A 20924-nucleotide genomic window follows, 5' to 3' on the forward strand; every position below is an offset into this window, starting at 1 on the left:
ACTGTTCGGGATTGCTTTTCACATCTGTTGGACAGATAGGTGAGGCATATCCTTGCTCTAAGGAAGGGGATAGCATGGAAGGGTAGAACTTTGTTCTGGGACTTAAACGTTATTACTGGTAGGATGGAAATGGGATATGTTTTTTGGTTGATTTATCAACTTCTTTTTTCATTTTCTTTATTAATCCTTAGAAAATACCTTTCCTTCTTTTTTCTCTTTTAAAGTATTGTGTGGTCCTCAAGTCTGTCTTTTTTGAAGCCTTCTAGAATTTTAAGTATTCTCTCTTCATTCTCATGAGATCTGGGAAATGCTGCCTTGTAAGTGCCTTATCTTGGTACAGTATTGTATTTAAGCATGACTGTGGCATTTATAGAATTACCTCAGAGCGGTGCCCAAAGGTGTTCGCCTTTCCCCACTAATGAGCACTGTGTGGGAAGTGAGGAGGGTCAAGGTCATTCAGTAATGTTTTGTGTATAGCTTTTGCTGCTCAATGTGGGATTCAGAATGTATTGGTTGGTTGGTAACTACATTAATAAAGAAAAATAATTTTTTCCCCTCCGGGATTTCTGTTAGAATCACCGTGAGTTCTTTAACGTGCTGATGATTTAGTTTTGGACCGGAGGGTCCCAGATGTTCCACACCTTCTTTACCTCCAGTTCTTCCTGACTGCTGACCCAGGTGTGCTAGGGAGGAAAGAGAGAAGGCATCCGAGGAGACTGAAAGAGGAAGATGGGAGCAGGGGGAGGTAGAAGAGAGGGGGGTGACAGTGGAAGGAAAGGGGGGGCACTGAAAAACGGGAACTGAGTGGGGGGAAAGAGAAGACGAGAAAAGAGATGTTCGTTTCCCTCTTTCCATATTTCATTTACTAGATACAGACTCACTGAGCAGTGCCTTGGGAGTGTAGAGGAGTAAAGGTTGACTTGTCACTAAGCAAGGAAATTCACACTAACTCCTGGCCTCTGAAACTATTTGAGACAGCAGCTGTAAAGAAAAGTAATAGGACAAAAATACATCGGACGCGTGGTGGTAACATTCATTTGTATGAAGGTAAAATGTATTCATGATTTATGTCCTTTTTGATTAACACCTTGAGATGTATATGTGTAGGGGCATCGTTTATTTATAACTTTGTTTTGGCAGTCCTTTGGCATCTAAACCATCTTTTGAAATACTGTGTAAGGTCAAAGAGACCGTTCTAAAGTTGGTAATGATAGAAATTAAAAGGTAAAGAAAATAGAGGAAGGCAGGTCACCACGGAGACATCAAATTTTATTTTAATTTTTCAACCTGAAGTTTAACACAAAAGATAAATCTTTCCCGACAGGGTAGGCTAAGGAATATATCACATCAACTTGCAAGTTATTAACTGGGGTGTGTGTGTGTGTGTGTGTGTGTCTGACAGATATCACCTCAGTAACTGCTCCAAATGCATTTACTTTATTTTAAAGGTTGTTCTTTCCATTATTAATGCCATCCTGAATCACAGAGCCGTTTATGATGAAATGTGCTACTCTAAAAATCCTGTAAATGCATCTGCAATGGTTGCTGATATTTCGACTCATCCTAAAATATACAGTAAATTTTTGCAAGATGTTTTTATCTTACTGTATATTCTCTGCAGACTGTTAGAATCCAATTTATTAACTCTCTGGAAGTTGAAAGCTATGCTTGAATAAAGGGATACCAATATTTATCAGGATTGGCTCAAATTATGTATTTTGTGAAATAACAGGAAAATCCCAGACTTTGAATGTTTTACATCAGTAATGATTCTGACAGGGGTAGTGTGGATGGGTTTTAATGAGCTTCAGAAGGTTTTTTTTGTTGTTGTTATTTTTTATTTGTTTGTTTGCTTATTAAAGCCAGAAGGTATTTCTCCTACAGTGTTTGCAGTGTCGCCACTAAAATGCAGAAATTCTGCTTACAGTAAAACAAACAAACAAACAAGGCTTTAATCAACCTCATAAATTCCCAACTTACTCAATTGTAAAGATGTAGGGAAAAGTGTTGTGAGAAATCTCAGCTGAGATGCCTGAGACCTGAGTTTAAGAACCATTTTATTTTTTTTTTTCTCTTCCTGACTGGACAGCTTAGGCTGGCCAGTTAATCTTTCAGAGACTTGGTTGCCTCAAGTATAAAATAAGAAAGCCAAATATGCTGGTCTTTGCTTTAGGATTTTTCGTCTGGACTGATCATCTTTCTAGACCGATCATCTTTCTAAGCCAAGTCAGGTTCCCCGTGGCTCTCAGAGTAACAAGAGTATGACTAGAGAGATGGTCATATAGTGAGCCATGTTTGCCTGTGTGATTCCAAGACCACTCAAGCAAGACAAAGAAGTAGAAGATGTTAATCTAATTGCAGATTTCGATTCTAGGGCCATGAAATGCAAGTCCCGGTCTTGGGGTCCTTTCCCAAATCACCTAGATTAGATTTTAATTACTGCTTCTCACTTGACAGATGAGGAAGCTGAGTCCTAGAAGGAACTAGGGGCTTGAAAGTCTCACAGATCTACTGTTAGCAAGACCTGGGGCCTAGACTTCGAAACCCCTTGAGGATCTTCTTTGGCAACCGACCTTCCCTTTTCTGCTCCCCGTTGAAAACTTGCTGTCAGGAGAGGACAGCATAGCCTCATTTTAGGTGCAGCTATAAAAGACTGATGAGTCTTCAATTGTATGTGGTGTGTGTTGGGGGGAGCATAATAATGCAGTTTTTTTCCTGTTTCCTGACAGCAATAAACTGAGAGGGGGCTGGTTTTTGGAGGGCACATGAACCTGTTTTCAGCATCTCTCAGATTAGCCCCTCATGCTTGCTTTCTTCATCATCATTCCCCCCCCCCTCCTCTTGCTATTTAAGTAAAAACAAATTTCTGCTCAAGCATTGAAAGTGTCACAGGTTGTGGTCTCGGTGTTTTCAGAATAAGAAAACCAATCATTTATTAATTTAATAAGGATTTATTGAAGATCTGTTATCTGCCTGAGTCTTGAGGTTAGTAACAATGAGTAAGACTGGGTTCCTGACCTGTTTTCAATCCAGTGATAGATACCCTCTTGGTCCCTTGGCCTAACAGAAGAGAAATCAGTTAGGAGATATGTGGTCAGGAGTTCCTGGAAGAGTCTTTGTCACCTTTTTTCCTCATCTGCTCTTTTCAGAGACAGAATTTCTTTTAGGAGGTATAAAATAAAAGTAGTGGCAGAATTCTTTCTCATTGTCCTTTTTCTTGAGGAGTATTCTAAATAGCAAATAGCAAAGGCTTTTCTAAAAAGAAGGGACTTAATGCATTCTTCCTGATTTTTTGCAGTGTATGTTGAACCTAAACTGAGGACCACAAAAGTGAGCATCTTAGGAATCTTAAGACTAAAAAGGGATATGTAAATATTCCATATGCAAAGGAAAGCACAAAGCAGACTGCATCTGGGATACTTTCAAAACCCACAGCCCACAATCTTTGTTACTGCAATATTTTGGTACTGTTTCAAACAATTTCTTCCACCTTGTATAATCATGGCACTGAATAAATGTTCAACATTAAAACAGTCACTGCGTTTCAGCTCCAGGATGGCTGTGTTTCAGAACTCAGAGAAGCATGTGCCTCCTGGATGAAAGGTGTAGTATCAAGGCAACTTATTACCATTTTAGGCAGAATTCCCAGGCTGGCATTTAGCAATTTAAAAAGCAAAGCTAAACAAGCCCGGGAGATCAACATTTCCTTCTCTTCCAACCTACGAAGCTCAGTTATTGTGGACAAAGAAGTAGAAGGCTCCGCTGACCTTTGTTGACTCTCTTTGGGGTTTCTAAAGCCGCACAAGCGGCAAGTGAGAGAATTATTTTTTCGTTTCCATTAATCAACAGAGAGTCTAAATGAAGAGGTACAAATGGCTCTTTCAAGAATTTGTCAAAGCAGAATTCGCATTAGAAAAGATTTACTGATTTTCTCCTCCCAGTGGAATACCCTCTCTTGGTATTTCTAGGTCTTTATCTTCTCTTCAAAGAGTCCTCTGACCTGGGCTTAGCTTTGCAAGGTGCATGGTTGAGTGGGAGATTACCTTCATAAGAAAATGTCGATTTAGAAAAATATACCCCTGGGAGAGCATGGTTTAGTAAAGCAGACATTTCCCTAACTCAAAGAAAAGAAACTCGACATTTTTAAAATATCATATACTCGTGGTTTCTGAGTGATGGATGAAAAGTACTTTCCTCAGAGATATACATTCTTCTCTGGATTCAGGACTTGGCTATGAGTATAAATTTTTCTCCCAAATGTTGTTACCTTTAAATATTCAGTATTGATTTCTGCCTATTCTCTCTCCTGAGTTCAAAGTTATACACCCTTCGACTAGTTTGTAAGGTATCTGTACTTACAAGGAAATGTGAGGTCTCCTTTCCAGGGACTGCTGTAATCTTCTCTCTGCTTTTGTCGATATAATGCATCTAAGAACTCTAACCTTAAGGCCAAGTAATTTACCATTAGTGGGGTCTGTGTTTGTTGAAAACACACTCACAGAGAGATGACGATAATTGTTGTCATCAAAACTAGTCCTTTGATTATAAGTATATGGACCTAATTTCTCTCAAACACATTTTAAAACTTTTTATCTATCAATTTTCTCAGCAATAAACAACAGAATGGAAATAGAAGTATGTATTAAGCCCAAGGAAAAAAATCTTTCAGATGAAGACCCTGTTGTTCTCTTTTTAACATTTTTATTCTTTCTGTGATGTCCTAGGTACCAAAAATGTGAACTTGGTTTCAATTCTCCCCCATTCTCAAGCCCAGGGGCATTACTTGATATTCTTCCTGGAGAGCAGCAATGCAGCGCACCACGTTGGAGAGTTACATCCCCAGAGAAAGGCACAGACAGATATTTGGTTACAACTGTTACCTCCCAAGTCAATAGTTGTTATTTGTCTTTTGCTCTGAGGCTTAATGACAATTAGATTGAACAAAGCAGCCACTGGAGGACACTGCACCCGCTAAAGCCGCTGCCTGATGCAAAAGCACACAATCCGAAGGCTAGCTAGAGCCATTCCCTATGACACTGTAAGGATGAATACAGGACACTGCATATCTGTTAGAAGCCTGCAGAACTTCACTGCACAAAGGATGATCCTTCACGTATGCAAATCTGAACAGATCATTTAGGAGGCTCGAGGATCCCAGGATGGCATGGAGTAGGGGACAAAAGAACCTAACAGCAATACATGTGTATGCAACAACATCACTAAAGGGGCAGTTGGGGAGTGGGGGTAGGGATGGCTATGGGGAAGATGTTGCCAATACCCACGTCAAGTACTTCTCCTGTGACTGTGGGCACCACGGACATACACGGTGTCTTTTGAGCAACACCTGTATTGAAATCACCTGTGTCACGTTTCAGTTCTATTTTGAAAATAAACGTGAAGCTGTCTTCATATGTAGAGATTCTGGGTCAGTAGGCATTGTGTGGGTCATTTGTTGAAGAGGTCAATGAAGGTTATAACAAGAACCTAGTAATAATCACACCGAGACTTAATATTCAAACAGGGTGGGATGAATTATGCAGCAAGAGTTTAAATCTGTTTCTTCTCCTTTTTTCAGCTGGCTTTCAATCAGAAATCTGTGTGAGCTACACGTTCCCTAAGGCTGAATTGACTTGTTTATGTAATTGCCCTTTTTCTTCTCCAAGTTAAAATTTTTATGATGGAAAATACCTTTCTCCTTATTCTGTATTTTTTTTTCTATCAGGGCAAATTTCTGCATTAGATTGCAATAATTGTGGAACAGGAAAAGAATGTATGTTTTCAATTTTTGTTGTAAAAGCTATATTAAAAAGGCTGTTTGATATATGGGTGCAGGTCCTTATAAATAATATATGAGAAATTAAAATATTCAGACACACCGGGAATTTGGAGTAGTTAGAAATGTGAAGTATGTAGGGCTCCATTGAGTGATTTTTGCAGCGCTAGGAGGTCATAAAGATGATGAGACTGCTGACAATGTGAGCTTCCCAAGCCTCCCCCTCCTGGTTCTGGTGTTAATGATTCTAGTTATTTGCAGTGGAATTTATGTTGTTTTAGTGATGAGGTCAAGGGGGAGTTGGGAGGTGAAGGTCAAAAGTACTGTAACATTGGGCAGTGCCTCTTCCGTAAAATCTTCCTGGAATTTTTCCTGGATCAATTAAACCTCCAAAACTCTGTGCATCCAACTGGCCTATCATCATCCCTGTGATCCGTAGTAGCCCTAAGGGACCAAAGAAGAAGAGCTCTGGTATTAGCCTCAAAACCATCTCTGGCCTGTCCTAGGAGATACTGAAACAGCAGTTTGAGTCTTCTGAGAACTTTTCATTTATTGACAACTTAGTGTATTATGTGAAATTGCTTTCATGTGACGCTAGCTATCTCCATGAAATTGCTGTAGAGTTGTGTTGTTGGCAAGGAACATATTTTTCATAAATACACATACACACATGCACACAGTACAGTAGTGAAGAGTCACAAGTGTTTTATGCTACATTTTAACTTCTACATATGGCAGTGACTTTAGGAAATCTATTAGGGAAATCTAATTACACAGTGAGGAAATCGAGATTCCAGCTACAACATAAGGACAATTCTTCCCATTAGAATATGGGAGGGCAGGGGTTGAACCCCAAGCACAGTACTCTTTCTGTGGCTTTATGGATACAGACAAAGATACAGATACATACCTGTAACACAAAACTCCTTAGAAACATAGTATCCGACAAATCTAGTATGAAATAAAACTCACTAATTCTAGCTAGAGTCTAAGTTGTTTTTTTCTTTAAGATTTTATTTATTCATCTGAGAGAGAATGAGAGAGCATGCAAGATGGGAGAGGGGCAGAAGGAGAAGCAGACTCCCTGCTGAGCAGGGAACCCAAGGTGGGACTCGATCCTGGGACTCCAGGATCATGACCTGAGCCAAAGGCAGTCGCTTAACCAACTGAGCCACCCAGGTACCTTAAGTATTTTTTTCTTTTTTTTTTCCATCATTTCTCTATACTGAACTCATACATTCCATAAATAAAAATACTTATTTTTTTAGTAAAAATACTTTAAAGACCAGATACTCTTGATTGCTTGAAGTCATAAATGACAAAAGGAGTCTTGAGCTAATGCCTTCATTTCATACATTTTTCCTAAGAACACTTTGTGACCTTTATCATACCTACCGCTGAGCTTTGCCTGTGAATAGTGCTCTCAGTAAATCTGTGTTCGTTAATCAAAGAGATGAGATGCAGGCATCTCTCAATTTATTGTCAATGAGTGAAAAATTGTTCTCATTTCATCACAGAATTATATGGAGCCGCTATGTGGATGATTGCATCTCCATTGTTTAAAGGAAAGCGTAAAGAAGGTATATCATAATGAATGCCTATCAAATGCTAGTGACTTTATTATGGATTATCTCATTTAATTCTAAACACATCCTTGCACCATAAGAATATAATCTCTGCTTATAGGTCAGAAAGTTGAGCCTCAGGTCACATAACAAGAAGGAGTATGGTCAGGGTTGGAACCAAATTCTGTATGACCACAAAGCCCATCATTTCTCATTTTATAGTCAAATCTCGTACAAAAAAGAGACTTCATGGTGTTTCCTATAGCTATTTTCAAAAGTCTAAGTGCCTGGGTGGAGCATGAGGAGAAGGGGGGAGAAGCAGAGTCAAATTCCCCATAAATCAGTTTTTCATTCCAAATGGTACATGCTATTCTTTCTCTTTGCCTGACTTCACAGTGCATCCCGATGCTATGCAACTCTGTTTGTCTCGAGACATATGGAAAGAGTTTTATGTTTTAAACAATTAGACTTGACAGTGCTATTGTTTCTTTCTTATTTAATATCCTTCAGCCCTGGAGCCCAGCCGGAATCTGTATTCTCTCTCCAAATTTAATTCCCATTCCTCGTACATATCACTTAGTTGTCGAGAGACAGTGACTTAATAGCATTTGTTCCTGTGGCTTAAGAACATCTGGGTTATGTCACTTTTTTAACTGACCTGCTTAACTCAGAGGGAATAAAGTTCTTTGTCTAATGATCTTTCAGGGCCCTTATAATTGTTGATTCTGCTTTCCAGATCCTATATTGTTCTATAAATGTCATGAGATGACAAGATTTCCAGGTATTAATTTGTTTCTGCTCAGAGAAAGTTGGTAGTTATAAATACGGAAGGAACAGGGAACAAGGATATTAATAGAGGAGAAGCTAGCAAAATCATAGTTGTTGGTGTATAACTTGCTGGTTTGGCAAGCTTAAAATTCCAGGGGAAATGAAAACAAGGATAGTGCAAAAGAAAAGCATCTCTACATTTTCTGTGATTTCAGTTCAACTCAATCCAATTCAATCAGTTCAGTTCAGTTCATGAACAATTTCTCTGAGCCTTCAGTGAAGAGCAGGTACCATCCTAGATGCTGAAACAACTTAGATTTCCTTGTGGTTCTGTGTGGCCAGGCAAAATAGAACTAATAATGTGGGCAGCTTTGAGGAAGTCACTTTACCCCTGGGTTTCAGTTTCCTCATCTGTTCAATGGTGACCTCTTGCAATCATTCACATTTGGTGCCTCCTTATGGCAAGGTTATGCTATAATTAAAAGAGCACTTTTTTAAAAAATTATTTTTTATTAACATATAATACATTATTTGCCCCAGAGTTACAGGTCCATGAATCATCAGACTTATACATTTCATAGCCCTCACCATAGCACATACCCTCCCTGATGTCCATAAACCAGCCACCCTATCCCGACACCCCCCCCGCCCCCCAGCAACCCTCTGTTTGGTGAGATTAAGATTCTCTTATGGTTTGTCTCCCTCCCGATCCCATCTTGTTTCATATTTTCCTTCCCTACACTCCATAGCTCCCCCCCACCGTCCTGCCTCTCAAATTCCTTGTATCAGAGAGATCATATGCTAATTGTTTTTTTCTGATTGACTTACTTCAAAAGAGCACTTGTTTTAAAACTGGCAATTTGTATTTTAATCCTAGCTGTGCTACTGTTTGGCAAATCACTCAGCTCTTTTTTTGCGTGTTACCTAAGGGTTAGAGGAACGGATCTCCAAGTTTCCCTTTTCACTGGATAGCCCTGTGAGACTGGATGTTACCTCATCTGTCTGGATGACTAACTTGCATAGAGTAAGCAAACAAATTACGGGGACGGTGTGGATGCTGTTGAATCTAATTATCCTTCTTTCCTCCAATGTGGTGTACTGGTATGACCTATAAACTGTGACCACAGACATAGGCAGCCGGTGCCTGTGGCAGAAAACATGGCCCCATGACTGAAAGGAGAGTGATTTTTAAAGTCAAAAATTTCAAGAAATAAGTATCTCTTTGAATAACAGAGAAGTTTCTGGCAAGATTTTAGTTGGTGTGGGGTTTAGGTTTGTCAGCTTGAAGCAAAGAAACATTTCATTGAACTAACCTTCATTGAGCTCAGTTTTAGCATCTATAACCATTTACTGAATATTGTAGGGTCCCTGTTTGTTGTGCATTTTCCACACAAGGATGCCCCCCCTGATTGACGTAAGTTAGTTGGGCTTTGCCATGTGACTTGCCCTGGCCAATAAAATGTGAGGGGGAATCTGATGAGCCACTGCTGCTGGGGAGTTTTAAGAGGATTATTGTGTTCCCTTTCTCTCTACCACGAGATCAGCAATGTTCCAAGGCGTGGGGTGTCCATCAGCTTGGCGCTCAGCATGAAAACACGGTGGAGTCATCCTGTGATTATTTCAGTGTGATCAAGGACTAATCTTTGTAATCCAATGAGATTTCTTTGTCCATTGCATTATAATCTAATCCGCCCCACTTGCGCTTGCTACTGAAAAAGTGGGGAGCAAGGCGAATCTAACCTTGGGTCCTTTATAGATCCGTCAGTCAGGCAAAATGTTACAGTAATGTATGGTGTGTATTACTGTAGAGGAAGTGTGCATTGCATGCATATATTGGGGTAAGCAAACCTGACCTTACGGTCAGGGAAGGCCATCTTGATAATATGCATTTAAGCTGACAGCTTGTAAATTATTAGCAATAAAACTGGCCAAAGGCCAGGAGGAGAAAAAGGGTGTTGCAAACAGAAAGAGAACCGCAGGTCAAGGCATAAAGGCAAGAAAGCCCATGGGAGTTGAGGAACTCATTGTTGAGAATGGCTGTCAGGGTGAAGGGGAAACTGAAAAGGAACATGGTCGGTGAGATAATATCAATAATAATAATAATAGTGAGCATTTATTAACTTTGTGCTAAGTGCCTTACATATATTTTCTTCACGATTATTATCACCATTTTATACAAAAGGAAATTGAGCCACAATGAGGTTTAATAACTTGCCTGGAGCCACACAGCAGGGATGTGATTTTATCTGAAGGGCAGTAGGAAATCACTGAATGGTGTTACACAGGGGAGCCTCATGATCGGGTTCACATTTTAGAAAGATTGTCCAGCTGCAGTGGGTTCCCAACTCAAAATCCACTCTGGTGGGAGGAAGCATGGACCTCCATCTCTGCCATTCTTATCAGCGTGACTCCATTGACTAAGGCAGTCAGCAGGAGGGACGACAATTGCTAAAGCACCGCAGAACAAGTTATTTTTAAAATACTTTCTTAGGGCGCCTGGGTGGCTCTGTTGTTAAGTGTCTGCCTTCGGCTCCGGTCATGATCCCAGGGTCCTGGGACTGAGTCCCACATCAGGCTCCCTGCTCTGCAGCTTCTCCCTTTCCCACTCCCCCTGCTTGTGTTCCCTCTCTGGCTGTCTCTCTGTGTCAAATAAATAAATAAAATCTAAGAAAAAATACTTAAAAAAAAAATTCAGGCTCCTGGGTGGCTCAGCTGATTAAGTGTCCGACTCTTGGTCTTGGCTCAGGTCTTGATCTTACTGTGTGAGATCAAGCCCTGCGCTGGGCTCCACACTGGACATGGAGCCTACTTAAAAAAAAAAAAAATTAAAATGCCTTCTAAAAAGATTAATAAACCTTATTATTTGTTTAGTTGAAAAAGTATGGAATGTTTCATGGATTTGCACAAGGGCCACGCTAATCTTCTCTGTATATTATTTCCAATTTTAGTATATGTGCTGCTGAAGAGAGCATAGAAAAGGTCATGTTTGGAAGGAGTAAGAATGATATATGCAAGAAAAAAACATATTGTGGGCCTCCAGAGCATTAAGATTTGGGTAATAGCTTTAATAATAATATAATATAATAAACTGATGCCCCAGTGAGCTCTTGTACCTAATTCAAATAATGGATATGAAATCACATCAATATCTTGAGCATTTCAATTTACTTTTGACCATAAAACAGACAATTTGGTGGGTAAATTAAAAACAGAACCAAAAATCTTTGATTTTTTTTTTTTTTTTTTAAGTAGGCTCTACACCCAGTGTGGGACTTCAACTCAGGACCCTGATAAAAAGTCACATGCTCTACTGACTGAGCCAGCCAGGTGCCCCAAAGTCAAAAATCTTTCAAGCAGATTGCTTTAGGGGTCTGGAGTATTCCTCCCTCCTTGTTTACCAAGGTTGAATAAGAGTGATCACAATTTGCATTTCTCTTTGTCATGAATAGAAAGACATATAGACCAAGAGGGGAAAGAGCCCTTTCTAAGTGACAGTGACAGCTCTGACAGTTGTTCTCTGTGAGTTGTTTGGTGTCCATCAGAAGCCTCCGGAGACCTGGGCCTGACTGAAGAGGTCCCCAAGTCAAGATCCAGGGACTGTGATTAATATGAACACTCTTTAGTCTTTGTAGGGTCCCTTCTGTTTCAGCAGAATTCAAAGGAAGGATTGCGGGTAATTTTGACACTTCATGCATTACGTCCTTTAACCTTCTCTATAGCCGATCCCCAGAACCCCGACTTGTTCTCTTTTTCCTTTCCTTTCTTCTTTCCCTTCCCTGCTGACTCCCCTTACAAGTCTTTTTCCTCTTTTAAAATAGCCTCTGCAGAAAATAACATGCTAGAAATGAGCTGACTGCCAATATGCATCAGAAGATTTATTGCAACCAAGAAAGGATGTTAGGAGACATTGCATATATTAATCTTTCCGTTTTGGTCTATAAAGACCCGAGTTTGGCTACTTTCACTTATATGCTTTTAAGGAGATAACGTTTGGTTGGAACAGGAGATCTGGGAGGTGATAGGCAGAGACTTACAGCCTAAGTGCCCCGGAACACAGGTGGGCTCTGCGGCTGTGGCTTCTCGCATTCAGGCATCACGGGCGGCCGGCCAGCTGGGCAGAGGTTTTTGACGCAGCTCCTGACGCGGCTCCTTGCAAACCAACTGCCCAGCCCAGGGAAGTTGTCAGAAAAGATCCGTGCAGGTTTGGGGATGGGTTTTTTGAAGTTTTCCTGAAATAACCAATAATGAGTTGCAGGCTTTGATAGCTCTTTTTATAGATCTTGCAGCAGCTGGATCAAAATCTAATGAAGATGTTTGCATCTGACAATGGCAGGCCTGCACATTTCTATCCTATTTCTTGAGTGCGCAAATGCATTTCATTTGGGAACATGAAAGGCATATTTAGTGACAACTGATGGTTCTTTGTTTTTTAATTCCCAATAATGTCTTCAGTAAGTGCTTTTGTTAACATTTTTGCATTATACAATAGGTGACACAGGAAGATAATCGGTGTGCTGAAAGCAATTAAAGAGTTTATATCCAACTTGTTCTGCCTATTAAGTGGATCCATTCGGCATAGAAGCACATTAACATCTTTACAGTGGAATGATTGTGGAAATAGGTTATTCACGGGGCCCATGCGTCTTCCTCCTGCTGCAATAAGACGTATCTTCAAGATTGGAGAGAAGGAATGAGCCATTTTTCTCCCCTTGGAACTGTAAACAGAAGTAAAACTATTAATAGATGCTGTAGCTAATCCCAAGAAGCTGCAGCAGAGAGATTAAATAATGTCGTGAGGAGAGAAAGCCAGAAAGAAGGGAGGGGAGGGAGGAGGAGGAGGGAGCGCGTTCCCTGATTACCATGCTGCATTCGACAAGGACAGACTGAAGGACTCTGGCTGATCGCGATGTTGACAGTTGGTCTAACAGGGGAATCCTGTTTTCAGCGAAGTAAATATCGCTTTACCTATTGCTTGAGAGCTGTTCTCGTGGGAAGATTTATGTTTTATTTTTTAAGTAGTAGTTAAGATGATTGGAGATAGGGTTTGGACGCCATGGAGATGCAGCTGAGCCTAAAGGGGCGAATGGAATTTGTGACCAAAAAGATGTGTTCTGTGTCTAAAAAACAAAACAAAACCCAGAGAAGTGTCCTTAGGGTCAGTTCACCCCATTTGTATTGCTGCATAGAATGGATTGTAACAGTGGGGATTGGGATATAATTAAATCCTGTACCTGGCATGTCTGGAATGATTAAGTGTCCCCAAGTTTTATTCCTACTCATACTCTTGGACTTTTGTTCATCTTCTCTTCGCCATATGCATGCTGATGGAAAGGCATTGTGAGTCAGCAGCTCTGCTGAAGATCAGCACATCTCTTCCTATTTTCACATGAACCGTGAGCTTGGCATTACTGATACAACTTATTACTATTCAGACTGTGGTCTGTGGACATCATCATCATCACCATGACTTGAAAACTTACGAGACATGCAAATTCTCAGCCTCTACACCAGACCTAATATATCAGAATCTCCAAGGGAGGGCCCCTGGAATGGGTTTTAACCAAATAGCGATTGAGTTATATTTCTTTGAGCTTGACAAGCCCTACAGGTAATTGTTCAACCCACTAACATTTGAGAAGCAATGTTTTCTTGTTGGGAAATCTGCAGCTCAGAGTGTTTGGCAGTTAGCTTCTGAACTAGGCCCGACTGGCCACCCTTCTGGTGTTTAAGAGACAAGGGAAGCTCAGACAGTGACTGGAAGGGGGTGCCAAAGGATGGGCACGTGGTGCCCATCATTTTCACCTAGAGAAACATTATAGAGAGACCTGAATGTTGAGCATCTCTCTACATTTTTATATCTATTCAGTTCTTTTTCGGGGCTGGGGTGTGGAGAATAGCTCCTGGCATGTTCTAGGAATAAGTCAAATTTATTTGTGATTGCAGATCACTAAATATCAGCAGCAAGTTGATCTAGATCAAGGAATTCATTGGGTGCACGAGAATACAGAGCGGCCCATGGAGAAGGAGGCTTATTGACGTCCGCCCCGCTGACAGTCCTTCTCCATGCTTGAATAAGCCTTAGCTCAGGCCACTGGTATTCAGGCTGTTGTGTCTCAGAAAGAACTGGACGCTCATTAGGATAAGACTGCCTTTCATGGCGCCATTTTGCTTTCTCATCACCCATTTTTGCCCTCTTTTTTTGATAGCATTTGGAAGCCATGACCTAGAACTTGAAACATGGTATTCACTCAATAAAGGCAGGGTTTCAAAACAAAATTAATGCTGTTATTTGGCAGCTGATATTGTGATGCCAGGGTTTCAAGGAGGGGGAGCCTGTTCAAGGGAAGGAGCGCTGGCATTTTACAGGCTGGGGTTTTGACCGTGGGTCTGCCCCTTGGTAGTTTGAATGTGCTTGGGTCTTTACTTTTAACCACTCTGTATCGGTGTCCTTCTGCGAAATGGGGAATGTTTTCTATGTCATAGAGTGATTACGTCGATTAAACATGGGGCAGCCACACAATTGGCTTGCCCAGGACCATCCAGGTTTACACTTGCTGTCTAGATGTAAGTATTTACAATATTCCCTTTGACTCTGAAAGTGTCCTGATTCGGATGATAAACTATATAGTTACACTCATTAAATAAGATAATGTATGTAATGTGTCATGTCCCATCGGTATTCAGTAAATGAGAACCATCATTTGAAATACTGCCTCTGGAAGCCTGTTGTATCTTCCCACTAAACTAGACTTCATTTTCCTCCCTGGAGAATGAACGATGATACACACTCAGGGCTTTGCCTAACTGTGCTGTGCTGGGTCTGTGCTTCCCTGTTCCCCTCCTTTAGTCTGTGCCACCGCTTAGGTCAGGAACAGCAACAGCCTGGGGCAAAACTCACTGGTCACTTCTGCAGAACCAAGTGTTGCTGTCACCTAGGGATTACTGGGTCATTGGTACTGTGTTTTGGAGGTTTTAGAAGAAAACTTATGACACGACAGGCAGTATATTACAGTTAGGATTAATCTCTAACGCCAGGTGCTCTAAATCTTTTGAGCTCAAGGTGGGCAGTATTAGTCCCGTCTTACAAATGAGGAGTCCCAGACTCAGAGAAGTGAAGAAGTTAAACTCCTTTTTTTTTTTTTTTAAGTCTCCTAAGCTCTTTCCACAATAATGCTCAAATGCCATTAATGAGGAGCAATTCTAACACCACATGAAACGATGAGTGATACCGATCAATTCAGTATCATTCTTGGCTTCCTCTCATTGGCCGGTGGAATGGAAACACTCTGCTGCGAGGAGGGAGAACATTTCTAAAATCAACCTGCTACTTCTCTGATCTTAGTGTTTTCCCCCCATATGCCCATCATAGATATAGCTTTTCATAGATCATTGAACATCCCAGAATATTAATTGCTGCTATCCTGCTGCCTCTGCCAAACATCCCCACATTAAGATTATTAGAAAGCAGAAGGTCTGATTTGGGCTTGATGCAGGAGACACTAATGGATGAAACGAGAAGAAGAAGAGAAAGAGGAAGAAAGGCAGGGATGACTGTCAGACCAGACTCACCTTTATATAAGCAGATGGAGACTTTTTGGAGAAACCCATTCCTTCCTACTTCCCTAACCATTTTAGGTTAATTCTGACCTGCTTTAGGTAGATAAAGATAAATGTGAATTTTAAATTATATTTAATCTTCATTAAAGTAATTATCTCTCTTAATGAAGAATTTGCTGGGTTGTGGTTGTGCAATGGAGTATAAAATCCTAAGTGAATAAAATCAATTTCATTTTCAGGCTGGCTTTTCTGTCCATTAATAAACAAGGCACAGAAAATAGATTTGCTCAGAATCATGCAAACGGCTCCTAGCTTACGCAGAGCCAATCCCACTTACAAAAGCAGGAAAGTTGGCTCTCCATTTCTCGCCTTTCATTTTTCAACCTAAAGGAGAGCATCCACTCTAGGATAGGAAAGTTCCCTGAGTTTCCATATTGGGGCTGTTTACTGGGTCCAGCTGTGAGACCACTGTGGGTAATATCTCACACTCCAACGGCTGCTCTAATGGGACAGTGTTTGTGTGGTGCGCTGTGTTTCATCTAAGTGCTCTGGTTTATTAATCACATAAGTATGAATTAGACGCTGGCATGCTTATGTTTCCTAATGTATGAAAATTGCTTATTTATTTCCATGCTGTTACAACGGAAAGAAACAGACTGGTTCTAAATAGCAGTGTACTGTAGTGTGAAGCAATTAAGTGAGTTATGCATGCCCTTCAGGAAGAGGGTAATGGGGACTCGGTGCCAGCAAGTCCTCACTGCTGCTGGTAAAAGGGAAAAGGACGTGTCATGGAGGAACAGAGACTTGTCCATATTCCAAGGCAAGCCTCTGAGCTTAGGATTGTAGTGAAATCTTAAGATTTAGCTCCTCTGTACTTGTTGATTGGCTTAGTTGAAACTTCTAAAAAAAACACAAGGAGCTGAAAAGAGCATTACCCATAGGAAGGTAAGAATTAAAGATGTTGCTGATGCTTTACCTTTATGCCTCTTTCTTTTAAGCACCACTCTTCTCCTAACACTTGGTAAGAAATGCACCCCAGCCCCCCAAACCGGAGTGTCCACATATGACCGCCCCTGCTGGCTGAGGCAGCCAGAGGGCAGTGCAGAGAGCAACTCCACATGTCCTGTCATGGAGTATGAATTTTCCGTATAGCGAGTGTGTGACTTATTTGTTACCACTTATTAATGAAATTACACGGTGCTTCTTATATGTCAGGTTGTTTCAAATACTTGATTATAAAATCTTCATAACATTCCTAGGACATAGTTACCCTAATAATTCTCATTTTACATAAGGGGGAAACTAACGCGCAGAGACATTAAACAACCTGCCTACAGTTACTCAGCTGATAGGTGGCAGAGCTGGGATTTGATCCCCAGATAGCCTGCTCTACAGTCCATACTCTTAATTGCTGTACCTCCTTGATTCTGTTATTTTTGTGTGGTCAAGGTCACATCACTGAAACCCTCAGAACTTTGGTCTCTTCGTCTATAAAATGGGGAGGTAACATTCACGGAGGTCCTACTTAGGTACCATGCTAGGCTCCTCTTAGATGCTATTTCATTTGACCTTTACCTGAAAGGCAGGCAAATTCTCTTTGTTTTATATATGAGAAAACTGGATCAGAGATAATTTCGTAGCTCCAAGGTCCCAAGGAGTGTAGGGGATGGAGCAAAGTTTCAGACTCTGATTCACCTTTTCTAAAGCTTGCCTTTCTTTTATTATGTCCTGCTATAGGGGCTCTGAGGAGGTCATATTAGACAATGGTTGTGAAAGCACCTAACACTTCCTGACGCATTAAACACCCAGTAAAAGTTAGCTCTGCAAGTGCCTGGCAAATTGTCTAGAAATGTTTGTTATTATCGTCATTACCTTGTTTGGATGCTGGCAGAGGAAAGTGTTCTTAATGGGAGGATGTGCCTGTAGGAGGCTGAGCTATTAATAGGCAATAGTGGTGTTTACTGCACTTCCTTATGAGTCTGTAGTTCAGAAAGTCTGAAATAGAAAGAACTGATCTAAATTGCTTGATCACAACATGATGGACCACATTCCTCCTGAATTATCTCCTAGAGATATGACTTCTGTGGTTATCAAGGAGCAGGATAGGTAAATTGCTTTTTGAAATCCTTGTTTTCAATCGAGAAGATAAACAGAACTATTTAAAGGACACTGCGACAGACATCATGTACTCACTACCCAAGATGAGGGCATTATAGGTAATACGTTTTTTTTTTCAAATAATTAAAAAAAATAAGTAACCACATGAAAATTCCCCTGTATTCCCATTGTATTAGGAAATATTACCTTTCTCTTTTCATCCGTGTTTCCTTCTCTTCAACTGCCATCATAAATTTTGTGACTATCCAGTCCCTATATTTTACTTTGTAATAAGATATAGGCAACCACAAATAGTGGATGATATTGTTTTAAGTATTTTCATCAAAAGTAACGTACTTCAACTTGTTATTTTCATGATCCATCTCACGTTAGTGAGACTTAACCATGTCAGTACACACGTCTAGTTTATTCACTAGTTGCTCTATAATATTTCGTTTTCTGAACATACTGAAAATTTTCAGTATCCATGTTTCTGGACATGTGAATTATTTATGATTTCAGTGACACAAAATTGAATGCTAGTTTTTAGCTGACATGAGAATTATGTAAATATTGCTTATAGTTGAGCCATTGAGTTTTCATTTTTTTTTTTCTCTCAGTGATATCATTGCTACATTTCTTGGCCCTCTTCCTTTGATCTGTAGTGGACCTGCTGTTTGGCTCTCCCCTAGATACTCTCTCTGTGGGAATCTGGGAATCCCCCTCCCTTCTCTCCCACTGGCCTGTCTCAGTTCCATGTCTTCCTCTTCCTGTGACAGAGTCTCTTTCATATGGGAAATGTCACTGTCATCCTTTTTAATATTTTCCCCTGCATTGCATGGCAGGAGCTTGAAACTCCATTTTCCAGAAAGCTTTTTCTCATAATTTTGGGGTAGACTCTACCAAAGAGAGTATTCTCAGGAAATTTTGAAAGGCAAAATAGAAGACATAATTCTCTGATGGCAGTTCCGTGCAGACTGTAGGTAGAAGTGGGAAGCTCTTGAGAATTACCCTGGGGTCTGCAAGCAACTGAGATGGAATTCAACACTTTCTCTGAACCCAGTTCCCAAGCATTTCTATCAGATATGTAATTTTCCTTTTAAAAAAGTTTTATTTATTTATTTTAGAGAAAGAGAAGCATGCATGTGAGAGAGCAGGGGTGGGAGCTGGAAGGGTAAAGACAGAGGGAGAGAGAGAATCTCAAGCAGACTCCCCACTGAGTGGGGACCCACCCCCTGCAGTGGGGCTCCATCTCATGACCCTGAGATCATATCCAGAGCCAAAATCAAAAGTCAGAAGCTTAGCCGACTGAGCCACGTAGGCACCCTATCCATTGCTTGTGTAATTTTCTAATTCCCTTTATTAAAACCTTTCTTCCTTTTTTTTTATTTTTAAAATTTTATTTATTTGTCAGAGAGAGAGAGAGCACAAGCAGGCAGAGTGGCAGGCAGAGGAGGCAGAGAGAAAAGCAAGCTCTCCACTGAGCAAGGAGGCCAATGTGGGACTTGATCCCAGGTCCCTGGGATCATGACCTGAGCCAAAGGCAGATGCTTAACAGACTAAGCCACCCAGGTGTCCCTATGAAAGCATTTCTACTTGGAATATCTACAATGATCTTTGATTGACTACCATATTTTGTTTGAATACATCCTCCAGTGGCTAACCTCATCACTGAATCAGAAATATCTTTACTTTGGAATGTGTAAGGTATCCATATACTGTCTTTAAGATTTCATTTTGTTATTGTTAACAAGCCTGAGCCTCATATTATGATTCTTGATTTTTTACATGTGAAATTGAGCCTCTGCACTCCCGCAGAAGCTTACAAAGTTTCTCATAATCTCTGATTTCTGTAATACTAAGAAGTTGTGTTTTCTTTTTTAAAGTTTTTTTTTTTTTTTTAATTTGACAGAGAGAGATCACAAGTAGGCAGAGAGGCAGAGAGGAGGAAGCAGGCGCCCTGCCGAGCAGAGAGCCCAATGCGGGACTCGATTCCAGGACCCTGAGATCACGACCGGAGCTGAAGGCAGAGGCTTAACCCACTGAGCCACCCAGGCATCCTAGGACTTGTGTTTTCTTGTGAGTCTTTCAAGCATTGTGTGAGATAAATCAGTGGTCTTACTCTGTTTGGAAACTTTCTTCAGTGTTGGGACTCTTTCCATTTTCGTTTTCTTTTTGATAACTTTCTTCCTTCCCTTGCTTTTGCTCTTTCTGTCACTTCTGTTAACGAGATGTTTATGATCCTGGCTTGATCCCTATACTTATTCACCTTTCTCCTATAAAAAGTAATTTTTTCTTTCTTTTTTTAATTTTTGAGAGTTATATTTTATCTTAAAACATTTATTTGATTTAAAAAATTGGTAATTGGGAATATACAACACAGTATTTTTGTATTGATGGTATACTTAGCAATTTTATAGAATAATTTCTAGTAGTTTCTATAAAGTTTCTTGGATTTTTTTTTTAAAGATTTTATTTATTTATTTGACAGAGAGAGATCACAAGTGGGCAGAGAGGCAGGCAGAGAGAGAGGAAGGGAAGCAGGCTCTCCGCTGAGCAGAGAGCCGGATGCGGGACTCGATCCCAGTACCAGTTTCTTGGATTTTTTTAAGTATATAGTTGTTGTTGGTTTTTTTTTTTTTATTTTATTTTTTGCCTGCAAATAATAACTCTGTTTTCTCTTTTTCTTCCCTCAATTTTTATCTTTTCTTCCTTTTTTTTGTTGTTTAGGAATTTTAATTTATGTTGACTACTGATCGTAAACAAACATCCTTGCTTATCTCACTGTTCGTGGGTTAAAGTATATATTCTCATCATTTAATATGTAGTTACTCTTTGTTCTGTTTGATTGAGACCACTTGTAAATTTAAGGACATTTCATTTCAGGCCTAACTTATTATTTATGTCAGCAGTTTTTTTTTTTTTTTTTCCATTTACTGAAATGACTAGTTTTCCTTCTTTGTGTTCATGTTGTGATTCTTGTTTTTCCATTTTTTTGGAATTGACTTTTTGGAATAAAGATGACCTATCCTGAGAAACTATTTTAGGCCTATTGGCTTTTTGTTAAAAGATATATATATATATATTTTAAAGATTTTATTTATTTATTTGACAGAGAGAAATCACAAGTAGGCAGAGAGGCAGGCAGAGAGAGAGAGAGGAGG

At 40.2% G+C, this 20924-nt stretch overlaps 1 long non-coding RNA gene and 1 pseudogene across 1 annotated transcript in view; one reads left to right on the forward strand and one right to left on the reverse strand.

The window, feature by feature from the left end:
• The window catches only part of LOC132025108 (uncharacterized), a 321473-nt gene that overhangs the window by 184529 nt on the left and 116020 nt on the right, over positions 1-20924 (forward strand). The window contains exon 3 of the long non-coding RNA XR_009406419.1: positions 19673-19839. This is a non-coding gene — a long non-coding RNA (uncharacterized LOC132025108). The remainder of the gene's footprint in view (positions 1-19672; positions 19840-20924) is intronic.
• Positions 10982-11078, reverse strand: LOC132025252 (U6 spliceosomal RNA; annotated as a pseudogene).

The sequence above is a fragment of the Mustela nigripes genome, chromosome 9 (genome assembly GCF_022355385.1).
Source record: "Mustela nigripes isolate SB6536 chromosome 9, MUSNIG.SB6536, whole genome shotgun sequence".
Classification (NCBI taxonomy): domain Eukaryota; kingdom Metazoa; phylum Chordata; class Mammalia; order Carnivora; family Mustelidae; genus Mustela; species Mustela nigripes.